This window comes from Trichomycterus rosablanca, chromosome 12 (assembly GCF_030014385.1).
Source record: "Trichomycterus rosablanca isolate fTriRos1 chromosome 12, fTriRos1.hap1, whole genome shotgun sequence".
In the NCBI taxonomy this organism is placed as follows: domain Eukaryota; kingdom Metazoa; phylum Chordata; class Actinopteri; order Siluriformes; family Trichomycteridae; genus Trichomycterus; species Trichomycterus rosablanca.
Window position 1 is genome coordinate 16,079,370 of NC_085999.1, and position 21,312 is coordinate 16,100,681.

Genomic DNA, 21,312 nt, shown 5'->3' on the forward strand with positions numbered 1-21,312 from the left:
TTTATTTCATGTTTACGAGTTAATACCTTAGCTAAAGGTTTTGACTGTCTGCATGTGTAACTGCCTGTAGTGTTTAAAATATAAATTATATTTCACCCTAAATGTCCCTGTGAAATGTATGTCCATTTTCTTCCGTTTTTCTCCCCCTTAGCGCGTCCAACTGCCCGATTGTGTCATGCTTCCTCTCCACCAATGCCGATCCCTGCTCGGATTGAGGAGAACAAAGCTAACCCATGCCCCCTCTGACACGTGGGCAGCATGCCGTATGCATTTTGTCACCTACACTTTTATAAGTGCAGTGCAGCTCAGCATTGTGTACGGAGAGACACACCCTGAGAGCACCCTCTTTTCTCATCTCTGTGCAGGCGCCATCAGCCAGCAGAGGTTGTAATTGCACCGGTCACGGGAGAGAGACCCCATCCCGCTTAGTCCCGCCCATATCTGAACAACAGGCCAATCGTTGTTCATGTGGCCGCTCAGCCCTAGCCGGCAGGCAGAGCTAAGATTCGATACGATGTATTCTAGATCCCAGCTTGTGCATGTGTTTTTACCGCTGCACCACCTGAGCGGCCACAGATTCTTCTTTTCATTGTGTTTTGTGAAATGTCTCATTTTTTTGGAAACAGGGTTTGTACTTTGAATAAAAAATTATTTTTTTAAACAAAAAAACTATTTAATTCTCTTCCATTTTAAGGGAAGACATCACAAATCAGTTTAATAAATAATGTAATGTAACCGGGTGGGGAACGACTTTCATGCCAGGCAGCAGGTATAGCTTCATATCTTTGATATTGGGGGGATAAACCCAATTTGCAGGATGCTTAACCTAGTGCTTTGTCTAAAGAGGCACAGACAAAAATAAAACTACAAAATTAAGGTGGACAAAATAACAGAAATTAATGAAAGAAATAAAAGGACCAAATAAAATCAGTAGCCCAAAGCATTGAGGTGATCGAAGAGATAGACATGTACATTAGTAGAGTAGAGGATCATCCTCCACATGCTCACCCAGAAAAGAATAGACACCTTTACCCCACAGGGACATAAGTATATGCTGTCCCCAGCATACCCCAAAAACCCAGGTGGCCATGCGCTTGCCACACAGGAACATTGGCAACATGCCCGCAGCAAAACATACAACCACAGAGGAAGATAAGGAACAATGAGATAAAAGGACAGAATAAAAACTGAGTCATTACAACACAATACTCGAAACAAAGCCATAAAAGAGAGAGAAGCTCAGTATATTCTGGGTGGTAATTACAAATGAGCGGAACAGTCACTCCATCACTGATGCAGCCCGTGTCCAGTGTGGATTCTTTTACGGGGCTGCGGTCAAAGGGTGCGGTTACGTCATGTCTGGAGGCAGCTTGCATTTCCAGGGTGGTTACTCCACCATGGTGATGGCCATTAGTGGCAAGGCAGATGGACGTTATTTTGTAATCTAAGCCCACTGCTTATCCCACGGCAGGTGGGCCAGTTACACTAAATTAATTAACCAGTGAATCACAGAACATTACATGGTCATTCATTCACCACGATGGGCAGTCCACATACTGGCATTTTTTAGGAGGTTGAAGACTACCTTGAGTGGATAGTATTGGCTTGCTCTGTTGCAGATTAAAATACTGAAAGATTTGTTTCATAGGATACAGACATTTTCTTGATTAAATAGATAGATAGATACTTTATTTATTCCAAGGGAAATGATTTTTAGATACATAAAAGATGGAGCTACTGGAGAGGCTGGCACTCATGACGGTGCCTAGGCCTAGCTGCGTTGATAATAATTACAATGATACATTTTAATCAGTGATTCCAACTCTATCCAACTGCATCCAATTACCCGATTGTATTATGCTTCCTCTCTACCGAGGTTGATCTCCACCCTGGTTGAGGAGAGCCGAGACTGACACACGAACCCTCCGATACATATGCAGTAGCCGACTGCATCTTTTCACCTGCACAAGTTCACATGCGAATCAGCTTTGTGTACGGAGAGACACACCCTGATTATCCCTTGTCTCTGTGCAGGCATCATCAATCAGCCAGCAGAGGTCGTAACTGCATCAGTTATGAGGTCCTCTCTGGCTCCCCACCGTGTATGAACAACAGCCAATCATTGTTCGTGTAGGCGCCCAGCCTGCCGGATGACAGAGCTTAGTTTCGAATCGACAAGTTCAAAATGTCAGCCCTGGGGAACTAACGTGTTTTACCGCTGTACCACCTGAGCGGTTGTAGCAAATTTCTAATGCCATCAGCAAAATTGTTTATGGTTGAGCGTGTAGCCACTGATGCACCGCTGCTTTTACATCATCATCACATGAAAGTCTTCTTCCCCTTAAAGCTTCTTTGAGCGGTCCAAAAAGGTGGAAATCAGATGGTGCTAAATCCGGACTATAAGCGTCTCTCAGTCTCTCAGACATGACCAATTACTACTCCTCCCACCCTTAGTTTGACAATAGCTAAATCCATCAGCTTTTAAACTTGCCTCCTTTAAAAGGTCCCAGTAATGTCACTATCTCGCTGTTATTACTTGATGTAACAGTAAAAGCTAATAAATTGGTGTGACTGTGTGAAATTTAATGTATCCTTAAAATAATTCTGTTCATTTATTGTGAACCCAACTGAATGGCTTACTGTCAAAAACACTATTCAAACATGAAACAATTTACATTTACATTTACATTTTCAGCATTTAGCAGATGCTTTTATCCAAAGCGACTTACACAATGAGCAATTGAGGGTTAAGGGCCTTGCTCAGGGACCCAACAGTGGCAACTCGGTGGTGGCAGGGCTTGAACCGGCAACCTTCTGTTTACTAGTCCAGTACCTTAACCACTGAGCTATCAATTTAGCCTGTCAGCCTGAAAGCTACTTTTTTATAATAAAAGTTTCAGTTACAAATGTCACTGTGCTATTAGTTTGTGTCCTCATTTCTAAGAGCAAATCTGAAATAGAGAAAGTGGAGAGGTACGGCTTATACGTTGCACTTACAAGACCGTAAATTCATAAAGAAATATGACTTGTTTACCTCCTATTACTTGCTGTAAATTGGTGCAGCCTGTCTAGCAGGTGAAGACAAATGATCTCATTATTTTATTTCAGTTTTTTTTCTACCTCAGTGTGTGTTGCTAGCAGCTCCTCTTGGTTCCCTGCGTGTGGCACAGTGGGTAAAACCTTGGTTGAATATTTCCACAGTTTGTCATCTCTGTTACTGTAGGTATGTCTGTGTTGTAGTCTGATTCTAATCACATTGGAATTGAAATACATAGAATTGGGATGTAAATTGTGCAGTTTTAATTAGAATGAACAAAAATGTTAATAAAAACTTTTGGACCATTGTTTGCTAACTGCTTTTTTTTCCTTTAAAGAAATTAGCCGTTGCTTTTACCCTAAGCAAATTACTGTTGTGACTGAATACATTAAATGTAATTAAAAGTTAAGGGTTCTGGTTAGGGGCCCAACAGTGACAACTTAGTGATGGTGGATCTTGAACCCGACCTTCAAAACAATAGTTCTAGTGTGCTCTTGGTGTGATCTCTGCAGGACATCAGGCAGTCGGGAGAGATGCAATGATACAAAAAAGCTTTAAATGATCTCCCCACTTCAGTGTGTGTTGCTAGCAGTTCCTCTCTGTTCCCTGCGTGTGGCACAGTGGGTAAAACCCTGGTTGAATATTTCCACAGTTTGTCATCTCTGTTACTGTATGGATGTCTGTATCGTAGTCTGATTCTAATCACATTGGAATTAAAATAAATAGAATTGGGACATAAAATTGTGCAATTTTAATCATAACCCACAAAAATGCTAGTAAAAAATGTTGGACCATTGTTTGCTAACTGCCTTTATCCAAAGAGACTTATAGTACTGTTACAGTATACAGTCTGAGCAATTGAGAGTTAAGGGCCTTGCTCAAGTGCCCATCAGCAGCAACCTGGCAGTGGTGGGGCTTGAACCAGCGACCTTCTGGTTACTAGTCCAGTACCTTAACCACTAGGCTACGGTTAGGCTAGGCTAGGCTACGGCTTACAAGTTGTCAGGTCACTGTACAGTTCACACTACACAACTGGATCTCTTGTAATCGGGAGTCCTTTAAGTTGGTGTGACTTTCACACTACACGATCTATCACCAACTGGAATCATAGGCGAGCTTCTCTGGTGTCCCAAACTACGTTTTGTCATGAAAACAAAGTGAGAAGTGACGAGAGGTTTAATGATACCACGTCCAAAAATGCACGTCAACAAGTAGCGAGTGATCAAAGTTGTTTGTGCGCTGATGTGCAGCGTAAAAACAACGAGAAAAATAAATGATAAATAAATTGGCAACGCGGCCAGCAGGGATTGTTCTGTTCTGTAGCGAGTTGAAGGTTAATAAATATTTTTTTTGTAATGCAGGGCTGGTATGATGTTTTGGCGTGGACGATAAGTTCACAAAGATTGTAAAGCTTGTGTGTGTGTGCCGATGTCTTCTGATAGAAACTATATTATCCCCCTCACCTCACTCATTGCCAGTCGCAACCGACTGATCCAGCCGCTCGGATCGAGTCGTTGAACAGTTCACACATAGCAATCGAGAGCCGAGCTTAGATCGTCGAGCGAACACCGAGTTGCTCCCGAGCTGCCACATCTAGCGGCGACCAGTCGGCGAGTGAAAATAAGGGCAAAAATTGTGTAGTGTGCACTAGGCATAAGTGATGGTGGAGCTTGAATCCAGATCAATTTTTTATCCCTCTATACTGATTCGACCCTTCACCGCCTCTTAACTGACATACGTCCCCTCCGGTACGCACAGTCAGTACAGATAGTGCATTTTTCACCTGCATGAGTCGAGTTCATACACTTGACGGGCACTGTGTACGGAGGGCCACACCCCATCAGCATTATTCCTCAGCCCTGTGCAGGCGCCATCAGTCAGCCAGCAGGGGCCGCAGTCGCAACAGTTACCTGAACAACAGCCAATCGTTGTTCATGCAGCCGCCCAGTCGGAAAGGCAGAGCTGAGATTCGATACGATGTATTCGAAACCCCAACTCTGGTGAGCTAGCGTACTTTACAGCTGCGCCACCTGAGCGGCTTTGAATCCAGATCTTCAAAACAATAGTTCTAGTTCAGTCTCTTAGCTTATGAGCTAACTCTGCCCACACTCGTGCATAGTCTTATTGTGGCTACCGTCCTACCTTTGTACACTAGATTTCCTGATTGCAGATTGTTTTATTTTTATATTCATTATATGTGGACAATGGAAAAGTATCTGTGTCATTTTGTGGCCTTTTTGTTTTCCTCTTCAGTGTGTTGCTAGCAGCTCCTCTCTATTCCCTGCGTGTGGCACAGTGGGTAAAACCTTGGTTAAATATTTCCACAGAGCTTTGCTTCGTTCGACACTGAAAAAGGCGCTGACCCGAATATGACCGCACGCATGCAGGGTTTCTTAAAACTTCCTTTGGTTACACTCTTTGTCATATGATGTCATAGACGAAGAGTAAAGTTGAGAGGATCGTAACGGATCATGTCTGCCTCCAGGTCAGCGTGTGATGTGCGGCGGACAGGATGAAATGCACTTGTGGTGAAAAGCTGAAGCACTTTAGCCCTAGGGTCGTCCCACCAGAATGGAAAAGCTGTGGGTTGTTTGGCGTACGGATAGTATTACGTAAAGTGATGTGAAAGAAGAGCCCTCACACGTAGGCTGATGGAATCTTTTTCTGGAAAGAAGAGGTAGAGGACGCTTATAGAAATGTCAATATGTCTGACTGCACTAGGCTTTGTGAGCTTCAGTGCTGCTCTATCATTCTCACATTCATTCAGAGATGAGCGTTATTATGTCCACAGTGGGAGGCATAATTACTCCAGCTCTGCTCAGTTTGGCTGCAGTCTCACTGAGGATGGCACGGTGGCCATCGCAGCAGGTGGTCTTCCCGCCTCACTGCGAGTTTTCTCAGCCTTTCACTCGCTGCCATTTGTTTTGTCTCTGCAAACCCAAGGTCCTGCCGACTAACTAGCTAGAAAGAATGAAAGGCCTGTATAGCCCATGCATTCTATTTTTAACCCCCTGAAAAATTGGTTGACATCATATACCGTGGTACCTTAAAACTCAACGGCAGTTGGTTCTGGGAGTGGTGTTGCATTTAAAAGGCGTTGAGTTTCAAGGTAATTTTTCTCATAAGGATGTATGGAAAACCTGTTAATGCGTTCCATGGTCCTGTGGAACTGCTTATATTTTAGGCTAATGAAAAATAATGGGGTTGTTTTTGACACTTATACACTAAAAATAACACAAATATAATATAAAATTTTATATATAATATAAAAACACTGAAATACAATTAAAAACAGTTAAGAATCAATAAAAATACAATAAAACCTGCACTTTACCTTTACTTCTTTATTGTTTCCTTATGCTTCTTAATTGTGAAGATGTCTGATCATGGAATACCTTATTGTGTTCAGTAAGAAGCATTCACATGAGAAGCGACACAATAGCTTTTACGCTGGCTAAAACAACAAGCAAGGAATTTCATTATAATTAACTTATGAGCAGTAATGATTAAGAGAGGTTCAGTGTTTCTATGTCGTTCTTTTAATACATTAAGTCACATTAAGCCTTTTTTAACGATAAGCATTTTAGACTCTCGGAAAAGCTGATTCTTACAGTTTCTCAGAACCCCGAGCTGTAACACAAGTTTAAAAGTGAAACAGGAGGAACATCCAGCTAACCACAGATACATGTGGACGCTTTCAGAGTGAATTTGACGGTTATTGCACACAAATGCAGATTCATGTCGAGTTTAAGGGAAACGCCAAGTTTAAGGGTACACATTTCCTGACGAAGAGCATTGAGTTTCAAAGATTTTGAGTTTAAAGGACGTCAAGTTAGGAGGTACCACTGTAGTTCTATTTTAGCAGTTATGTAGGAAACTGAAAATGGCAAGGGTCTAAACTGCCACTGATATTCACATTTATCTGGGCACTTTATTAGGACACCTATTGTATATAGGCTTTTTGATTACTACTGTATATTAAGCTACACCTACCAGATAAACTTCTCAAAACTCTCTCAAACCCATTTATCAGATTCAAGGCCATTGCTAGCCTAAACCACTAGATAAGAATTGGATCAGATTTAACAGGTCCACTGACATTGACAGTGATTCTGTCTGGTACAACAGGACACAAGTGATCACAGCTTCAGTGATGTTTGGTATAATTTGCAGTGTGTCAGCTCTGTTACTGTAGGGATGTCTGTATCGTATTGTCTGATTCTAATCACATTGGAATTGAAATAAATAGAATTAGGACATTCTAATGTATAACTGTCTTCAGTGGCAGTGACTGTGCAATTTTCATCCAAAACAATTACTGTTATTTACTGTTAATACAGTAAATGTAATTAAAAGTTAAGGGTCTTGCTTAGGGACCCAACAGTGACAACTTAGTGATGGTGGAGCTTGAATCATGACCTTCAAAACAAGTTCTAGTTCAGTTCCTTAGCTGCTGAGCTAACTCTGCCCACACTTGTGCTCTCGGTGTGATCTCTGCAGGACACCAGGCAGTTGGAAGAGAGGCAATGACACGAAAAGCCTCAATTTCTAAATAGTCTTATTGTGGATATTGTCTTACAAAGGTACACTAGATTTCCTGATAGGAGTTTTTTTTTAATTTTATTTTCATTAAATGTGGACAATGGAAAAGTAGCTATGCATCTATGTATCTAACGTTTTCATCATATAACAGCAGCATTAAGCTATGTTATAGATTAAATAAAAAAATAGACTCCAGTTAAGCATTCTTACAGTTTTTGTCACAAGTGTGGCCTACAGAAAACCGAGGTAGCAATAATGCTATGGTCATGTTCCTGATAACTGACTTATCACTTAAAAGCCAGCACTGGAGGACTTAAATCATTACGCTACACTTATGCTTCAGTGGCGATAAATTAAACGTCGAACGCGGGCTAAACTGCTTACCTCAGCCCACACTTGCTGCAGGATTTGAAGTATTTAGCCGGCTAGCAAACTCCTTAAATGGCGGACCCCAGGGATCCGGTTGAAGTCTGTTAGTGGATGTTTATCCCACAGTGAACACCTGGCTGTTTTCAGAACATGCCTACAGAGCACAGCTTCCTCTGCTGCAGCATGGTGGGGGACTAGCTGTACAAACTGTACCACGTGCAACCTCACAGTGTGGATACAGTATGCTCAGGAACACGTACACAAGCTTATCTGTCATTAAGCATCAGTCACTAATTAATCCTTGGAACTGGGCTTGTACAGAGCAGTGTGGGATGAGGATTGAATGCTTCTACTTATGATTTAATGTTACCCAGAGCAACAGGATTATGTGGCTTTCAGATCAGCTGCAATTGTTACTGACGTGCATTCGAATAAATGCTTCTAGTGCCTTGATGACTTATTAGTTGAAACTAGCTTGCCATGGAAACCATTAATAATCTTATAACTGTAAAAAAATCTGACCTAGGTTCTTGGCATATCTTCATGTAGCAAGGTTAGAAGTTACTTCATTTTCCACTAGTAGGGCTAGAAGCATTAATACATTTTAATTAACTGCTAAGCAGATTACCAACTGAGAGTTACACTATATGGTCAAAAGTATTGGGACACCACTTTTAATTACTGAGTTCATGTATTTCAGCTAGGGCTGGCACCGATCCGATACTGTATCGGTATCGGTCCAATATTGGCCCAAATCATTGGATCGGATATCAGAAGGAAAAAAATCGTTTGGTTGAGATTTTTCGTTAAAGTTCTGTCACGTTTTTAGATTATTAAAAACCAAACCTGAGCATTGTTATTTAGATAGCTAGTTTAACCATAGTGCATTGAGACATATATTATTACTGCTTAGTTGTTTGAGTGGAGAAATTACGGTATTGGTATACGGATTGGTATCAGTATCAGCAGATACTCAATTTGCAATATCAGTATTGGTATCGGACATAAAAAAAGTGGTATCGAGCCAGACCTAGTTTCAGCCACAACAATTTCTAACAAACAAGTGTAATAAATCAATAATTTAATGGATTATATGGTTCTGACTTTCCAGCAACAGTTTAAGGACGTTACTGTTCTAGCATGACTGTGCTCCTGTGCACAAGGCAAAGTCTATAAAGACATAAGGTTTAAGGAAAAGCTTGGTTTAAAGATCTCCAGTGGTCTGAACAGAGCACTGACCCTAGCCCCACTGAATAGCTTTGGAATGAACTGGAACATCATTTAAGGCTTTTTTGGCCAACGTCAGTGCCCGGCCATACAAATGCTCTCTGAGTAAATGGGCGCAAATTCCCAGAGACATATCTGAAAGACTTGTGAGAAGCCATCGCAGAAAAGCTAAAGAATAACTTAAAAAGTTCACATAGAGGTCACTATTTTAGTACCATTTGTTTTTTTAATGGGCTGTCCAGCAAGCTTCTAGTCAGGTGTACAAATACTTTTGGTCATATAGTATAAGTTGCTGTGATTAACTCCAGACTACATTCTACTGAACGTATATTATTTTTTAAATTTGAGTTGTAACGAGCTCATGTGGTGCAGTGGTAAATTGTGTTAGCCTACTCCCTCTTAGATCCAGGGTTCAAATCCCCAGATATGCTACTGGCCAGTTGGGCATCTACATTCAGACATGATTTGCTGTGTCTGGGAATGAGGGTGGTTGTCCTGTTCAGGGTGTGTTACTGCATCATGCCCAGATTCTAGGGAAACTGACCCCACCCTGACTCCACAATGGTGAAGCATGAAACAGGTCAGTGGTAGCTCGGTGGTTAAGGTACTGGACTAGTAATCATAAGGTTGCTGGCTCAAGTCCACCATTGCCACTGTTGGGCCTCTGAATAAGGCTCTTAACCCTCAATTGCTTGAATTGTATACAGTGATAACTGTAAGTCACTTTGGATAAAAGTGTCTGCTAAATGCCGCAAATGTAAATTAATGATTATGAATTGTTCATGTTCTTGTTGGCTTGTTAACACAAATGTTATTAGTAGTAAATATTTATTAGTTTCTTCTTAGTGATAAAATACTTTTGTTTTCATATTTGTGTTCCTATTCAGTTTATTTGTTGTGCTGTACAGGTTGGTTTTAAGCCTAGTGGTCTGTACCATTAGGTTTAGGTGTACTTCTGATTTCAGAGGCGGAGGACTGGGTTACCTTCAAAAGTTGTGACTTGCAGGCATTGTTAAAGGATTTATTGAACTTGGACTTGGCACTTGAGGCAGTCAAATTATCAGAGCAAAGTTCGCTCAAGAGCTCATTATTTACTCTCTAATTACTCTGGCCCCGTGTCTGCGCCGGCTTACCCTGCACCATACCAAATAAACCAGCTAAATCCTCAGAGACAACAGGAGCTTTTGGAGGGAAGTCTTTCTCCTCTGCCCAAGCTTAATTAAATTCTACACTACAGAGCTCTGCCCTTGTAAGTTTGAAAGCTTTTTGGATAAACTCTGGGGTGCGACAAAAGATTTTTATATACAAAGAACATCTGTGCTGTTTGATTACCTGGTATGGTGAAGGAACAATTCAAATAGCCATTTATATTGCATTTATTTTGGGTGCTTTAATGTTGACATGAACAAATTTATAGGATGTTTAGATTACGTCTTTTACTCTTTTATTCTCAAGATTTCAATGTTCAGCTTTATAATTCTATATTATAGTACACTGTCTGTATTAGGAGAAAATGTGTGATATCTCAAATAGCTTTTCTTTATAAAAAAAATCACATTGGTCTATTTGAAAACCCAGCACTGGGTTTGATTCAGGCTTTAGGCTGTTTTTTAGAACAGCATGTTTATGTAGAGACCTTTAAGTAAGGACCTAAACTGAAATAAATATTTAAACATTATTACTTATCACTTTTTAAACCACATTTTTAACCACAATTAAATTTTAAATACACTAACATGGATATGCTTGTTAAAAGACTATTTGTTAATATTTATAGTTAAATGATTATTACATGTTGAGCGTAACAAGAAAACCTCATAATTCTAAAAACAGTTAATGATTAAGTTGACTGGCACCATCAATGTGTGTTACATACATTATTTCTGACTAAGCTTTGAATTTACCACCAACCTTTTTAAAGATAAACACATAATTAATAAAAATAGCCAATAGGCAAAAAGTGAAAAAACAAGAGATTGATTTCTACTGGCTGCTCCCATATTAGGGGTTGCCACAGCAGATCACTCTGGATTTTTTATACATTGGATGTCCTTCTTGATGCAACCCTTTTTTATTTGGGCTTGGGACTGGCACAAACAGCCAGAGAGAGATGTTCACAAGTCACAAAATACAAGTCCGAGTCAAGTCACGAGTCTTTAGGCTAGAGTCTGAGTCAAGTCACAAGTCTTTAGGCTAGAGTCTGAGTCAAGTCACGAGTCAATATAATATACACAAAACATATATTGGAAATGTATCGTAGAAATAAACAAATAATATGTAAGTTCAGATAAAAACAACAGATTAGCAACTATATTTTGCCGTTTTACTCAGTGCCTTTACTTTCCTAGTCATTGTGCAAATGAATGTAATTTCCGTAACAAGAAGGTCCCAGTTAAAAGCTTAAACTGATCTGTTTTGTTTTCATTGCAAAACAGAAGCATGCGATAAATCACGGCACAGCTGCCAAAATCCAAAACACAGCAAAACCACTGCTTACCGTAGCTTATGTTCTTCCAGATGCTATTAAATTTATAACCGTGTGTTGTCCCATTAGGAATATAATCCATTATTTTGTAAATGTGCTTATAATTAAACACCTCCAAACTTTTCCCGGTTGTGAAATAAAACACTAACTCGTTAGAAAGCCAATCGTTCCATTCACCCAGTTTATATATATATATATATATATATATATATATATATATACAGTATACAGTGTATCACAAAAGTGAGTACACCCCTCACATTTCTGCAAATATTTTATTATATCTTTTCATGGGACAACACTATAGAAATAAAATTTGGATATAACTTAGAGTAGTCAGTGTACAGCTTGTATAGCAGTGTAGATTTACTGTCTTCTGAAAATAACTCAACACACAGCCATTAATGTCTAAATGGCTGGCAACATAAGTGAGTACACCCCACAGTGAACATGTCCAAATTGTGCCCAAATGTGTCAATATTTAGTTTGACCACCATTATTATCCAGCACTGCCTTAACCCTCCTGGGCATGGAATTCACCAGAGCTGCACAGGTCGCTACTGGAATCCTCTTCCACTGCTCCATGATGACATCACGGAGCTGGTGGATGTTAGACACCTTGAACTCCTCCACCTTCCACTTGAGGATGCGCCACAGGTGCTCAATTGGGTTTAGTCCATCACCTTTACCTTCAGCTTCCTCAGCAAGGCAGTTGTCATCTTGGAGGTTGTGTTTGGGGTCGTTATCCTGTTGGAAAACTGCCATGAGGCCCAGTTTTCGAAGGGAGGGGATCATGCTCTGTTTCAGAATGTCACAGTACATGTTGGAATTCATGTTTCCCTCAATGAACTGCAGCTCCCCAGTGCCGGCAGCACTCATGCAGCCCAAGACCATGATGCTACCACCACCATGCTTGACTGTAGGCAAGATACAGTTGTCTTGGTACTTCTCACCAGGGCGCCGCCGCACATGCTGGACACCATCTGAGCCAAACAAGTTTATCTTGGTCTCGTCAGACCACAGGGCATTCCAGTAATCCATGTTCTTGGACTGCTTGTCTTCAGCAAACTGTTTGCGGGCTTTCTTGTGCGTCAGCTTCCTTCTGGGATGACGACCATGCAGACCGAGTTGATGCAGTGTGCGGCGTATGGTCTGAGCACTGACAGGCTGACCTCCCACGTCTTCAACCTCTGCAGCAATGCTGGCAGCACTCATGTGTCTATTTTTTAAAGCCAACCTCTGGATATGATGCCGAACACGTGGACTCAACTTCTTTGGTCGACCCTGGCGAAGCCTGTTCCGAGTGGAACCTGTCCTGGAACACCGCTGTATGACCTTGGCCACCATGCTGTAGCTCAGTTTCAGGGTGTTAGCAATCTTCTTATAGCCCAGGCCATCTTTGTGGAGAGCAACAATTCTATTTCTCACATCCTCCAGGGCTCTAGACTAACTTTTTGCACTGGTTGCACTGGTGCGCCTAACTTTTTTTCTTAGGTGCACCAGCACAAAAGTTAGGTGCACCCTAATTTTCAACTGCATCGCATTTAACACCTTAGTTTTACAGGTTCACTTGTTTTTTCGCTGTCCATATAGGCAATATTGACTTGTAAATGATTAAATAACAGTCTGGTCAACATGGCCTCGTCTGTTGATGTTTGTTGCTGTCTGCCGCTGAAAGGCAGTGGGGAGAGGGGACCCATGGGCAGTGCATTTACTGCGGCATGTAATGTGTTTTATAGATGCATTGTGCTTTTCATCCTTTCAATTCAAAATGTATTAGAACCAGTCACAAATACAATTTTGACGGCCATGGTTTTCCCATGCTCTTTACAGTTAATTATAGTATTATAATCTCATTATAGTACACTATTATACAAATTATAACAATAATAATAGCGTATATCTATTCATGTATGTATGTATGTATGTATGTATGTATGTATGTATATGTGTATATATATATATATATATATATATATATATATATATTTTTTTTTTTTTTTTTTTTTTTTTTTTTTTTTGTGTGTGTGTGTGTGTGTGTATGGGGCTCTAGTGTTAGGGTGTAATCTTAAATAAAGTGCATTATATTATCGGCTTTACTGGATCTTTTACACAGATTCCCAAAATCGATTGCGGTGCACTCATTGTGTATTTTGATTACATGTATTCTAACACTTCACTGTCTTTTAGTTATTTTTATATTTTACTTAACGTAAATATTATTGTGTTTTTACTTTCGCTATCGTCGCACTTAACCGCTAGCATTAGCCTATTGCTACTAGAGGGTCGGCTCACCACTGTTACGGGTCTCTTGCTGTGTGGTGATGAATGTGTGGGAATAAAAGCACACGACAAGGTAGACTTCACTGTAACGGTTTAGTCAGGACTTCAGTAAGCGTTACAACACTTTAAACTGCCTAGCTCCAGAAACCGAACTTTTATACTTTGGCCGTCCGGCGAGTCTCATAATACAAAACTAAACTAACTGAACGTCCGGTGCTGCATTCTGATTGGTTGAGCTGAATGTCGCTCACATATCACCGATACAATATTGTCCCGCTCTTCACTGTCTCTGATTGGTTTAGACCATGATATGGGCCTAATGTGTGTCTGTTGTTGAACCACTGGAAGACTTTCAGAGTAGCGGAGACTTTTTTCCCCTTGAACTGCTGGTCGCACCGGTGCGACCTGAGATTTTTTTTAGTCGCACCATTGAGAAATTAGGTCGCATGTGCGACCAAATTGGTCACACTCTAGAGCCCTGTCCTCAGAGAGTTATTTGCCATGAGGTGCCATGTTGAATATCCAGTGGCCAGTATGAGAGAATTGTACCCAAAACACCAAATTTAACAGCCCTGCTCCCCATTTACACCTGGGACCTTGACACATGACACCAGGGAGGGACAACGACACATTTGGGCACAATTTGGACATGTTCACTGTGGGGTGTACTCACTTATGTTCCCAGCTATTTAGACATTAATGGCTGTGTGTTGAGTTATTTTCAGAAGACAGTAAATCTACACTGCTATACAAGCTGTACACTGACTACTCTAAGTTATATCCAAGTTTCATGTCTATAGTGTTGTCCCATGAAAAGATATAATGAAATATTTGCAGAAATGTGAGGGGTGTACTCACTTTTGTGATACACTGTATGTATATATGTATATATGTGTGTATATATACAGTGTATCACAAAAGTGAGTACACCCCTCACATTTCTGCAGATATTTAAGTATATCTTTTCATGGGACAACACTGACAAAATGACACTTTGACACAATGAAAAGTAGTCTGTGTGCAGCTTATATAACAGTGTAAATTTATTCTTCCCTCAAAATAACTCAATATACAGCCATTAATGTCTAAACCACCGGCAACAAAAGTGAGTACACCCCTAAGTGAAAGTTCCTGAAGTGTCAATATTTTGTGTGGCCACCATTATTTCCCAGAACTGCCTTAACTCTCCTGGGCATGGAGTTTACCAGAGCTTCACAGGTTGCCACTGGAATGCTTTTCCACTCCTCCATGACGACATCACGGAGCTGGCGGATATTCGAGACTTTGCGCTCCTCCACCTTCCGCTTGAGGATGCCCCAAAGATGTTCTATTGGGTTTAGGTCTGGAGACATGCTTGGCCAGTCCATCACCTTTACCCTCAGCCTCTTCAATAAAGCAGTGGTCGTCTTAGAGGTGTGTTTGGGGTCATTATCATGCTGGAACACTGCCCTGCGACCCAGTTTCCGGAGGGAGGGGATCATGCTCTGCTTCAGTATTTCACAGTACATATCGGAGTTCATGTGTCCCTCAATGAAATGTAACTCCCCAACACCTGCTGCACTCATGCAGCCCCAGACCATGGCATTCCCACCACCATGCTTGACTGTAGGCATGACACACTTATCTTTGTACTCCTCACCTGATTGCCGCCACACATGCTTGAGACCATCTGAACCAAATAAATTAATCTTGGTCTCATCAGACCATAGGACATGGTTCCAGTAATCCATGTCCTTTGTTGACATGTCTTCAGCAAACTGTTTTAGGGCTTTTTTGTGTAGAGACTTCAGAAGAGGCTTCCTTCTGGGGTGACAGCCATGCAGACCAATTTGATGTAGTGTGCGGCGTATGGTCTGAGCACTGACAGGCTGACCCCCCACCTTTTCAATCTCTGCAGCAATGCTGACAGCACTCCTGCGCCTATCTTTCAAAGACAGCAGTTGGATGTGACGCTGAGCACGTGCACTCAGCTTCTTTGGACAACCAACGCGAGGTCTGTTTTGAGTGGACCCTGCTCTTTTAAAATGCTGGATGATCTTGGCCACTGTGCTGCAGCTCAGTTTCAGGGTGTTGGCAATCTTCTTGTAGCCTTGGCCATCTTCATGTAGCACAACAATTCGTCTTTTAAGATCCTCAGAGAGTTTTTTGCCATGAGGTGCCATGTTGGAACTTTCAGTGACCAGTATGAGAGAGTTTGAGAGCTGTACTACTAAATTGAACACACCTGCTCCCTATGCACACCTGAGACCTAGTAACACTAACAAATCACATGACATTTTGGAGGGAAAATGACAAGCAGTGCTCAATTTGGACATTTAGGGGTGTAGTCTCTTAGGGGTGTACTCACTTTTGTTGCCGGCTGTTTAGACATTAATGGCTGTATATTGAGTTATTTTGAGGGAAGAATAAATTTACACTGTTATATAAGCTGCACACAGACTACTTTTCATTGTGTCAAAGTGTCATTTTGTCAGTGTTGTCCCATGAAAAGATATACTTAAATATCTGCAGAAATGTGAGGGGTGTACTCACTTTTGTGATACACTGTACAGACCTCGCGTTGGTCGTCCAAAGAAGCTGAGTGCACGTGCTCAGCGTCACAGCCAACTGCTGTCTTTGAAAGATAGGCGCAGGAGTGCTGTCAGCATTGCTGCAGAGATTGAAAAGGTGGGGGGTCAGCCTGTCAGTGCTCAGACCATACGCTGCACACTACATCAAATTGGTCTGCATGGCTGTCACCCCAGAAGGAAGCCTCTTCTGAAGTCTCTACACAAGAAAGCCCGCAAACAGTTTGCTGAAGACATGTCAACAAAGGACATGGATTACTGGAACCATGTCCTATGGTCTGATGAGACCAAGATTAATTTGTTTGGTTCAGATGGTCTCAAGCATGTGTGGCAGCAATCAGGTGAGGAGTACAAAGATAAGTGTGTCATGCCTACAGTCAAGCATGGTGGTGGGAATGCCATGGTCTGGGGCTGCATGAGTGCAGCAGGTGTTGGGGAGTTACATTTCATTGAGGGACACATGAACTCCAATATGTACTGTGAAATACTGAAGCAGAGCATGATCCCCTCCCTCCGGAAACTGGGTCGCAGGGCAGTGTTCCAGCATGATAATGACCCCAAACACACCTCTAAGACGACCACTGCTTTATTGAAGAGGCTGAGGGTAAAGGTGATGGACTGGCCAAGCATGTCTCCAGACCTAAACCCAATAGAACATCTTTGGGGCATCCTCAAGCGGAAGGTGGAGGAGCGCAAAGTCTCGAATATCCGCCAGCTCCGTGATGTCGTCATGGAGGAGTGGAAAAGCATTCCAGTGGCAACCTGTGAAGCTCTGGTAAACTCCATGCCCAGGAGAGTTAAGGCAGTTCTGGGAAATAATGGTGGCCACACAAAATATTGACACTTCAGGAACTTTCACTAAGGGGTGTACTCACTTTTGTTGCCGGTGGTTTAGACATTAATGGCTGTATATTGAGTTATTTTGAGGGAGGAATAAATTTACACTGTTATATAAGCTGCACACAGACTACTTTTCATTGTGTCAAAGTGTCATTTTGTCAGTGTTGTCCCATGAAAAGATATACTTAAATATCTGCAGAAATGTGAGGGGTGTACTCACTTTTGTGATACACTGTATATATATACATATACAGCCCAGTGACAAGTATGCCAATGGCTAGGCTATTTGTCCATATCCCAAGACATAGCAGACCGGCTGATAGCAACTCTGAGATTTTAGTCCTGAATCTCAGCAGTAGTGGGAAAGCATATTTTACCAAATGAAAAAAAAATAGTTTACTTAATGTAGCTTTAATACAGGAGATATACTTAAACATGAGATTTGAGGCATTTCTGGAATTTCTGGAACTTTCAAGTTTTCTCAGCTGACTTAACTGATAAACTAATCTAATCCATATCTTAAACATCTTCAGAACAATACACCTTCAGGACTGGAGTTGATTAGAATAGAATAGAATGAATAGAATGCCTTTATTTGTCATATATACATATACAGGTGTACAGTACAACAAAATTCTATCTTCGCATAACCCAGCTTGTTTGGAAGTTGAGGTCAGAGTGCAGGGTCAGCCATTGTATGGCGCCCTGGAGCAGAGAGGGTTAAGGGCCTTGCTCAAGGGCCGAACAGTGGCTGCATGGCAGAGCTGGGATTCAGACTCTCAACCTTTTAGTTGATAGCCTAAAACCCTACTCACTAAGCTACTACTGTCCCTAAATAGAGCTTACAGCACTCAGTATTCCCAGGCAATCTTCCATCTAGGTACTGACTGTGCCCAACCCTGCATGTACTTACATAAAGATGTAGTTATATAAAAATAGAGTTATTTTTCAGGCTTCGTATCCCAAACCCAGTGCTTCTCGCCAACTGGGTTAGGATGTTAGTATTCAATCTGCAGTAGAAGTAAACCTTTACTGTTATTGTGTCTAAAAATAAATAGTATCAGAACATCTTTACTGAGTAGCTCAAACTATGATGGCGATGCAGTAATAGAGTTTTGCCACAACTAATATGTATTAAAAATAGATCCATAGGAGAGAATGTACTATAAACCTGTTTAATGTATGAAACATGCATTGTACATGTATTTGCTTGTTTAGAGAATTTGTTGATACTCATTTTCAAGTCATAAATCAGACATTGGTTAAAACTTAGGAACATGATTTATGGCTTTAGTTTGATAATTAGTTAATATAAAGGCACTTAAAAATTAGACAGCAGATTATTTGATTCTTTACATATACGAGGGATCTTCAAAAAGTTTCCGCACTTTTATATTTCTGTTGGAAACGGTGAGGGTGGGAGTAGTAGTAATTGGTTGGTCTGAGAGAGACTGAGAGAGTGCTTATAGTCTGGATTTAGCGCTGTCTGATTTCCACCATTTGGATCACTCAAAGAAGCTTTAAGGGAAAGAAAATGTTCATGTGATGATGATGTGAAAGCAGTGGTGCATCAGTGGCTACGCACTAAACAGTTTTTGCCGATGGCATTAAAAAGGTGGTATGATTCTGAAGAAAATGCATTGGAAGGTGACTATGTAAAAAAGTGATGTCATGTTTTTAAAATTCTTAATAAATAGAGTTTTAAAAAGTGCGGAAACTTTTCGAAGAACCCTGGTACTATGCAATTCCACAAAGAACAGCTGTAACGAATTGGGCTAGATGAAACAAGAGGGGGTGGACACATACGCAGAGATGTTTACAATGATTTAATAAACTAGACAAGACACACACATAATCTAAGCTAAATGCTAAGCTAACATGCTAAACACATGAAACTAACCAAGCCTAAACCCTAAGCTAAGAACTAACACTGAACATGAACAAGACTTCAACACTTCTAAACATGAACAGCAGCATGAATACCAAACAAACATGAGCAGGGGAACAAGGGCATGGGCAAGAGCTCGAGACAAAACTGACAAAACCATTAGCAAGCAAGAAAACCTGACAAGACAAACCAAAATAGTCTCCAATGCATGATCCACAGCTATCTCTTAAATGTCCTAAGCATTACCTCTCAAACTAGGTGCAGCTGTGGATACTGGATTCGTGACAACAGTCAAAAAAGGTTATTTTCAGGTGTCAAATGACAGTGTCAGGGTACAACATTTTTGTTGTGTTAGTGTGTGTTGTGCTGGTATGAGTGGATAAGACACAGCAGCGCTTTTTAAACACCTCACTTGTCACTGCTGGACTGAGAATAGTCCACCACCCAAAAATATATTCAGCCAACAGTGCCCCATGTGACCACTGATGATGGTCTTCAAGATGACCAACTCGAACAGCAGCAATAGATGAGCGATCGTCTCTGACTTTACATCTACAAGGTGGACCAACTAGGTAGGAGTGTCTAATAGAGTGGACATGAGTGGACACAGTATTTAAAAACTCCAGCAGCGCTGCTGTGTCTGATCCACTCATACCAGCACAACACACTAACACACCACCACCATGTCAGTGTCACTGCAGTGCTGAGAATGATCCACCACCTAAATAATACCTGCTCTGTGGGGGTGCTGTGGGGGTCCTGACCATTGAAGAACAGGGAGAAAGCAGGTTTAAAAAGTATGTAGTGAAACAGATGGACTACAGTCAGTAATTGCTTCTATATGGTAAGTGGAGCTGATAAAATGGACAGTGAGTGTAGAAACAAGGAGGTGGTTTTAATGTTATGGCTGATCAGTGTATGACTTTTTATGACTTTTCTTCTTACATGATAGTGTAGATGCCAGAGTCAGTTACTATAGCACAGAAAGAAGTATGCACACACAATCCAGTGCACCTCTCAAAGCTTTTTTTTAATGACTCTTGGGACTCATTTTTCATGTTGTATAGTTCCTAAGCCCTGTCCCTCCCTCAGTACTTTTTCTGAACCATAATTCAATAGCACTCCACAGGCCTCCTCCTCCTCCTCTCTATTGAAAATAAATTAGTGAAACTTAGTGGTTTGTTTATGAGGGAACAACTCATTGTGGTTTACTATTTTACCACATAGTTTCTTTTTTTTCTTTGCTTGTCCCAGGGGATACGGACGGATTGCCATCTGTTTCTGCGGTAAACCCTGCACTCTTGAGGATGACATGCTCGTGATGCCTGTCTGGAAGTAGGTGTCTTTGCTTTTTACACAATATGTGGTGTAGTATTTTTTAACCCTTAAGAGGAACTGCCACACAGTCACCTATACTTAATATCAGTTGTCCTAACACTAACAGAACTAAAAGAACCTTGCATCTCCTAATTTATGCCATGCTGATTGGTAGCAGTTTTTTACTACTTTATACAGACACAATAATGTAATTTGTCTAGTGCTCTGGACAGGGGTGATAGTGTAATAGTGTTATAGTGTGATAGTGTTAATTTTGTAAAATGCTGTACAGTGCCTAGGCTTAAAGAAACATCATTATTAATTTTAAATACAGTGGTACCTTGAAACTCGACATCAGTTGGTTCTGGGAGTGGCATTGAGTTTAAAAGGCGTTGAGTTTTAAGGTATTTTTTCCCATAAGGATGTATGGGAAACCTGTTAATGCATTCCATGGTCCTGTGATACTGCATATATTTTAGGCTAATGTAAAAAAATGATGATGTTTTTGACAATTATACACTGAAATTAACACAAATATAATATAAAACACTGAAATACAATCAAAAACCCACTTTACTCTTACTTCTTTATTGTTTCCTTATGCTTCTTAATTAGTGGAGATTACTGATCTTGGATCTTGGAAGACTCAGACTCAGCCTTATTGTCATTCAAAACCATGTACATGATTAGAACGAAATGCAGTTAATTAGGTCTCGGTGTGTGTAACATAATAAAATAGAAATAAAAAATAACTTTG

General features: G+C 40.9%; 1 protein-coding gene across 1 annotated transcript in view; it reads left to right on the forward strand.

Moving 5' to 3' along the window:
• sema5ba (sema domain, seven thrombospondin repeats (type 1 and type 1-like), transmembrane domain (TM) and short cytoplasmic domain, (semaphorin) 5Ba) overlaps positions 1–21,312 on the forward strand; it is a 269,710-nt gene that overhangs the window by 44,874 nt on the left and 203,524 nt on the right. Inside the window, exon 2 of the mRNA XM_063005942.1 lies at positions 20,493–20,573. The gene's annotated coding sequence lies outside the window, so the exon portion shown is untranslated. The remainder of the gene's footprint in view (positions 1–20,492; positions 20,574–21,312) is intronic.